We start from the raw sequence: 7,312 nt of genomic DNA, 5'->3' as shown, positions 1-7,312 counted from the left end.
GAAAAGTGAGCTCCAACAGAAACTTGGAGACAGCCACAACAAGTGATGGATCAGCCTGGCAGAAAAGACTGAACTGTGCAGGGTATGGACCCACAGGACACCAGGTCCAAAGCCCCCTACTCAGAGCAGATGGCCAAACGCTTCTCACAGATAAAACTTCCATCCTGACCCCATGGTCTGAACAATTTCAGACTCTCTTCAGTGCCAGCCTTGTCGTCCAAGGCTCAGCAATTCAGCACATTACACAACAACTGGTGAAAACCCAATTGGACACAGCCCCTACTTTGGGAGAGATTCATACAGCAGATGAAAACTGGCAAGGCAGCTGGGGTTGATGGAATCCCACCTGAGGGCTGGGAGCATGGAGGCCAAGCTCTCCATGCTCAATTTCACGAGCTCCTTGTGAGTTGTTGGGAACAAGGGGTACTCCCACCAGGTCTCCGTGGTGCAGTCATCATCACCCTGTACAAAAAGAAAGGAGAAAAGTCAAACTGCTCACGCTACTGAGCTATAACCCTGCTCTCCATGGCTCAAAAAATCCTTGGAAGAATACTGTGGTTTTCCCTGTAGGTGAGCACTCAGGATCTACTAAAACAAGCCCAAAGGAAGCCACTGACAACTCTGAGGTTGAATTTTGAATTAGAGTCTGGACTGATAAGTGGCATTGTAGAGTGAATTGGATTATACATTAAGGTAAAGAAAAGTAACCAGAAAGTGACTAATGGTGATGGCAGAGTCCTGCAGAGGAAGGTTGTGTTACTGTCTGAAGTTGGGTACAGTCCTCTTAGGATGAGGAAAAATCCTTGCCAGATGCAGGATATTTGCTGTTCTGCTGCTTTGTTTCCAGCTGGTTTTTTTTGTTTCCAGCTGGTGTTGTTCCTGCTGTGCTGTGCAGACAAAGAATGCAGTCAAATGCATTTCTTCCCCATGCAAAATGCATATTGAAGGGAAGAAGGAGATTTGTCTGTAACAGGCAGATGTGTGTGATTAAACATGCGTGGTCTTCCTCTTTGTGAGAGAAAGCTCATGCAAGAAACCTTGAATTTTGGTGACCTTTGAAGCTTTCCCTGCCTCTGCAAAACGTGTGTGTGTTTGGCCATGTGAGGAAGTATTTGAAAAAGATTTTTTCTGAGGGCATTCATGAGGGGAATAGGGCAGGCATCCTGTTGGTGTTGGGCAGCTGGGGCAGGGCTGGGCAGAGGGGTCTGGAGTGCTGTGTAGCACCTCAGGGGAGAGTGGAGGACATTATTTCCACTTTTGGGACATGGTTTAGTGGGCATGGTGCTGTTGGTTTCCCAGTTGGACTGGAGGATCCAGAGGTCTTTTCCAGCCTTAATGCTTCTGTGGTTCTGTGCTATGACTCTGTCCATGCAGGAGGCATTGGCCGAGTTCCAGAGTGAAAGGCATTTATTCCATCAGCTGCTGGAAGACATGCAGGAGCAGCAGCTCATCCAAGGGAGGGCAGTGACTGTTGCACAGGAATGGTTTAATGAAGTTTTCCAACAAGTCAGTGCTGCTGCTGAGAAACAAGTGTACATGCTGGAAAAGATGAACAAGGAATTAAAGGCCGATTGCACTGATTTAAGAGAACAAATCTATAAATATGAGGCTGACAAAGTAAAAAGAGAGGTAAAGTATACACTGTTTGCAGTGTTGAAGGCTCTTAGCAGTGTTTTGCTGTTAATTTTTGCATCCTGTCTTTTGGGCCCCCTTCTGAGAGACCTGCCTCTTGCTCAAAAGGTCTATTTCAGCCACTGACCTAAGCTTTCTGTTGTATATTTTGTGATGTGTAGCAATATTTAAATATGTTCTTTCTGTCTGTGTTAAGGCTAATTAACTGTTCAGGAGACTGGTTAGAATTTCAGTTAAACTGACATTTCTTTCTTCCTCTCAACCCCGGAGCGTTTGAGTTAGGTGAATACCTGCATGTTTCAGATAACCACATTATTCTTCATTTTTCAGTTTCTTTAAGAGGGAAGAGGGGGAAGAACTCCAGGAGTGCTGTCAATGGTTTTCCCCTGTGAATCACTTTGTATTCCTAGTGCCAAAACACCAGGTTCCTTTGGGAGATGGTAGTTGGGTGGGTGGCTGGAGGAAAGGAGGGACTGTCCAGATTTGTGAAGGCAAATGTGTCAGCAGGGAGGCAGTTGTTACTCTGAAATGAACTTGGTAAGGAAACAGACAGAGATGTGTTTCAGTATAAGCTTCAGGTGTTTGTCAGAAGAGCTTTCAGATACAAGTATTCATTTAATTCTGTCTGTAGAATGGAGAAACAGACCCAAGAACCATCTAATACAAAGTCCTGCCTTTAGTCGCCAGAGTAATATCTGCAGTCAAACTGTGGCTCTTGCATCACAAGAGATTGCTTTGAGTTTTGTTAAAAAAATACATGATTCGGGGTATGCTGGTGTAGTGTTCAAGAGGAGTAATACTTGAGCCTTTCTTAGATATTAGAAAACAGAAATCCTCACAAGCAGCTGGTGATAATTTAGAGGTGCTCAGCTGTTGACTGCTGGTGGCAGGCAAAATTTTCCTCCCTTTGGGATTGAGTCCAAGACAGGTCTAAGTGTATAATCATATAAGTTAAAGTAAAGGCATAGTTCATGTTCTTATAACCTTTTTTGTGCTCATCTAACCATTTCATCAGGGCAATGTCAGAGAGCTGCAGCAGGAGCTTGGTGAAGCTCTTAAAAAGCTGTCTGTGGCAGAAGCTTCGCTGGAAGTTGCTACGAAGCGCTGCAGGAACCTGGAGGAAGCCAACCTGGGCTTGGAAAAGGAACTGGGAGAGGCTAAATCCAAGGTACGTGAATTTGTCCCAGAATTCCAGAACAAACTCCATTCACAGATTGCTTTGAAGCTCTTGTGCTGAGCAGTCCCAAATGTTGGTAACTCTCTGCTCCTTGCTCCACTTCCCATCAGTGGAGGTCTGGCTGTCAGTCCGTTTCACCATTCAACTCACCTGTTTCACCTGGCACCAGTCTGGCTTTGAGCAGAAGTCTGAGTACAGTAAATAGGAAGCTTCCCAAGTTCACCCATAGGAGCAGAATCACTGGGAAACAGAGATTTGCTCCTGTTAATGCAGCCAATGCAAACATTTTGAAATCCTGTCCTCAGCTACTGCTAAAGAGCATCTTTAAGCAAGATTGTGCTTTTTAGTCTAAAGTTACAACTCATTCGTAGTTCCAGACCTCATGGTGTAATACACCAAAACAGCTCTTCCTCCTCCAAACAGTACACAGCTACGTGTGGTAGGGGTGATGAGTTTGGTTTTTGAGGGCTGTACTGTTTTCTAAGAGTGCTCAGAGATCAAAGAAAATACTGAACTCTGGATCATGAACTGTGTAACTGCTTTCTTTGACGATAGAAACTGTGACAAAGAAGATCATGCCATAGGATGTTCGCAGCTAAGCTTAAAGTTAAATTTTCTTATCTAGTATGTATGACTCTGAAGGGGCCTCACTATATACCTCAGTGTGGGAGATCCCCTGTGTGTAGGAGGCATTTGGGTTTGTAGAGGGGTTCTCCTGGAGGAGCTGTGAATTTGGTCACTGCTCTCCCTTTAGTCCTGCAGAGGGGGCCCTTCCCTCCACTCTGCTGGTTTATGGCCTCACTTCTTTGGCCCCTGGAGTTTTTGCCTGGTTTTGTGTGGATTGGAAGAATATTTTAGAAGTTTAATATTGCACAATGTTAATGGTGTGTTTTCTGAATAATTCTAGTACAGGCGGGAACTGGATGAATTTGTCTCTGAAGAAGGTGGACATGGTAATGTGTCATGTTAGAGTAAGTAAAAAGATGACTGCTCCTACCTCTTGAAAACAACATCTTGAAAGCTGTTTAGTTCCTGTGCTAAGCACAGGGTTTTTTCCTGCTAGCTTTACACTTACTTGAATGTGGAATCTTTCTGCTTACAAAATGCTTTGTAGAGCTTTAAGCAGCTGCCTGAAAAAAAAAACAAACCAAGCAGAAAGGAATGTTTGTCATCCATGGCATCAAACATGTTCTGTGATGTGAGGCCTGATGTCCCAGGAGGAATTGCACCTATTTTGTGATGATTACTCCAGAGTCACAGCTTTGGAGTGACTGGTGCTGTTTCAAAGCAGGAAGCCCCTGAGCCAATTTCCTTCTGTTGCTGTCTGCTTTTAATCACAGAGAGTGTTCAGCTCTGGCTTTGTAGCCGTAATGTTCTGACAGTGACCTCTTTGCCCCTCTCTCCTGTAAAAGTAACACCAGGAATCTTGTCTCTTTTCTCCCCAGAGAGTGATGAACTTTAAACTACATCTTTGGGAGCTTATTCCATATCTTGTGATGGATCAGAAGACATGAAAATATGTTTCTGTCAGTCTGAATAAATGTTCTTAGTCTGTTGGATGGATGACAGCCCTGTTGCCCTTCCCTGGTGGTTTTTTGATGCGTAGTCCTCTCCCTCTCCCCCTTCCCTTTTCCCTCCTCTCTCATTACCTTCCCTCCCTTCCCCCTTCCTCTTTCCCTCTCCTTTTTACCCCTCCCTCACCCCTTTCTTCCCCTTTCTTCCCCTTCCTTCCCCCTCTCCTCTCCACTCCTCTCCTGTGTAGTCCTCTTCCTTCTCCCCCTCTCCCCCTCTCCCCCTCTCCCCCTTCCCCCCTCCTTCCCCCCTCCTTTCCCCCCCCTTTCCCCCCCCTTTCCCCCCCCTTTCCCCCCCCTTTCCTCCCTTTTTTCTCCCCCCTTTTCCTCCCCCCCTTTTCCCCCCCCTTTTCCCCCCCCTTCCCCCCCTCCACCCCCCTCCACCCCCCTCCACCCCCCTCCACCCCCCTCCCCCCTCCTCCCCCCTCCTCCCCCCTCCTCCCCCCTCCTCCCCCCTCCTCCCCCCCCTTCCCCCCCCTTCCCCCCCCTTCCCCCCCCCCTTCCCCCCCCCCTTCCCCCCCCCTTCCCCCCCCTTCCCCCCCTTTTCCCCTTTTTCTGCCTTTCCCTCTTTCTCTTTCCACCTTTCTCTTTCTCCATGCCCTTTCTCCATGCCCTTTCTCCATGCCCTTTCTCCATGCCCTTTCTCCATGCCCTTTCTCCATCCCCTTTCTCCATCCCCTTTCTCCATCCCCTTTCTCCATCCCCTTTCCTCATCCACTTTCTCCTTCCCCTTTTCCCTTCCTCTTTCCTCTTTGCCCTTCCCCTCCCATTCCCCCCCCCTCCATTCACCCTCTCCCATTCACCCTTTCCACCTTCTCCTTTCCCCTCCCTTTTCCCCTCCCTTTTCCCCTCCCTTTTCCCCTCCCTTTTCCCCTCCCTTTTCCCCTCCCCTTTCCCCCTCCCCTTTCCTGTTCTTCCCTCCCTTGCTGTCCCCACCCTCTCCTTTTTTGTAATTTTTGCAAATAAATTGATTTGGATTTTGGTTTTAAAATTTTCATCAGTCTCTCACCCTTATTTCTTCCTGCTACCAAGCGTGCTCCTCTTTACCCTTTTCCATTTTCTGCACACCTGCTTTATGAAATGGAATAGAAAAAGACCCCATATTTCTGAAGCAAAAAACATAGCCTGCTTTTCAAGAGTGCAGAAAGGGCCTTGGAAGTAGAAAGACTGCTCCAGAAATCACTTGGGCACGAGCACTGTGCTCATGTCCTTTGCTGTGTGTCTGGCATGGCTCAGTTTGGAGTGCCAGAGCTCAGCTCCAGTTCCATGCTGTGGGCCAGAGGGTTCATTTTCCTAAGGAAAGCACATGGACAGTGTATTTCTTCCCAGTGCTTCCTGATGCCACTCAAGTTTCAGAGCCTCATTCTAAAAGAGGCTTCATGGCAGCTCTGCTCTAGAGCTGTCACACGTGGCTCCACACCGAGCCCTCTGATCTGCTCCCTTTCCTTCAGACACAACTCACAGCAGCAAACACTCATCTTACCATCTCCCTTTGGGGATCCAGTCAAAACTTGTGCTGCCTCTGCCCAGAATGACTTCTGCAGCCTGACCAGCACCCGACAGACACATCCTGCAGAGGGGGACAGGACTTTCCTATTTGTCAGACAGAAAGAGGAATTTGGATATCCCCAGAGAGAGCAGCTCTTCAAGAAACAGGCAGTAAGCTCTAAGGCACAGAGAGCTTTGCCATTAAGGTCTCTTATGGAGAAAAGAATTCACTCCTGAATACTTTTGGTGGAAGCATTTGGTCCCTGCAGAGAAATCCAGTGGGTCCCACAGCCAAGCAGAGAGCATCCATCCCTTGGTGGTCAGCAGCTGGAACAAAGGACCTCATCAGCAGGTTTTCCAGTCTATTTGCTAGTTTGTGTTTCCTGTATCTATGGAATATCTCTTTATGTCACACCATACCACACTGTCATTCTGAAGTTAAGAGGATATCATTTTATTTCTGCAGACCTCTGCTTAGTGTAAGGTACGGCTAAAACCCAAACCAGGTGTGTCCTGGTTTGGGGCAGGATAAAGGTAATTTTCAGCCTTGTACTTTTGCTTTCGTTGCAGCTGCTGCCCACAGACACTGCTGCTGTTGAGAAAGCCAATGCTGCTGCTGCTCCTGCTGCAGACACCACAGCCTCTCCCCCTCAGCACACACAGATACTTGTTGACCCTGGGACTGGGAGAAAAGGAAAACCATGGAAATGAGAAATGTTCCAGGCAGGTGAAGGACAAAGAGGGGATTGCTGAAGCAGAGTGGGCAGGGGACAGAAAGGCATGGGGTGCACCTGGCCTTTAGCAAGCCCTTTGCCATGCTCTACCATTGTCCTGTTGTAGCCAGACTGGTGACGTCTGGATTGAAGAGGTGGGTGATGGGGTGGGTGGGAAGTTCACGAGATGATGAGGGTCACAGTGCCATCAGGGATCCAAAGTCCTCCTGGCAAGCAGTGATGGTGCCTCAGTGTCCAGAACTTGTGACAACACTGTTTCCTGTCTTTATGCATGGGCACAATCATTTCCCTATTCCTGCTTGCCATGCTATTCCTGATACAAGCCAGGATGTTGGTGGCCTTCTTGACCACCCGGGTACACAGCTGTCTGATACTCATCTGTCTGTCCACCAGCTCTGACTGAGGCTGATGCTGTGGATGGGATTAAGAAGTGAGTTCCATGGGGGCAGGGGCAGGGTTGGCTTCAGTTGAGTGGGATCATGGAATCATGGAATGGGTTGGATTGGAACTAGATGATCTTTAACCCTTCCAAGCCAAAACCATTCCATGATTCCATTGTTCTGTGACACAGTCCCAGCCAGTTCCAGGCCTGGGAGTCTCCACAGCCACCAACAGGGCTTTGTGATGTAGGGCCTGGTGCCTGGACATGGTCATGGGGGTCTCCATGGTGACCCTGGGAGTATATAAGGGGTGCGGAGACCTGGGATGCC

General features: G+C 48.0%; 1 long non-coding RNA gene across 1 annotated transcript; it reads left to right on the top strand.

The window, feature by feature from the left end:
- Positions 1 to 3,014: 3,014 nt before the first annotated feature.
- Positions 3,015 to 4,377, top strand: LOC139805554 (uncharacterized). The gene is made up of 2 exons (XR_011729863.1): positions 3,015 to 3,780; positions 4,255 to 4,377. It is a non-coding gene; the product is annotated as an uncharacterized lncRNA (long non-coding RNA).
- Positions 4,378 to 7,312: the final 2,935 nt, after the last annotated feature.

Source organism: Heliangelus exortis, chromosome 20, assembly GCF_036169615.1.
Source record: "Heliangelus exortis chromosome 20, bHelExo1.hap1, whole genome shotgun sequence".
Classification (NCBI taxonomy): domain Eukaryota; kingdom Metazoa; phylum Chordata; class Aves; order Apodiformes; family Trochilidae; genus Heliangelus; species Heliangelus exortis.
Note: the sequence above shows the minus strand (reverse complement) of the source record. Positions and strands in the feature narration are given on the sequence as shown.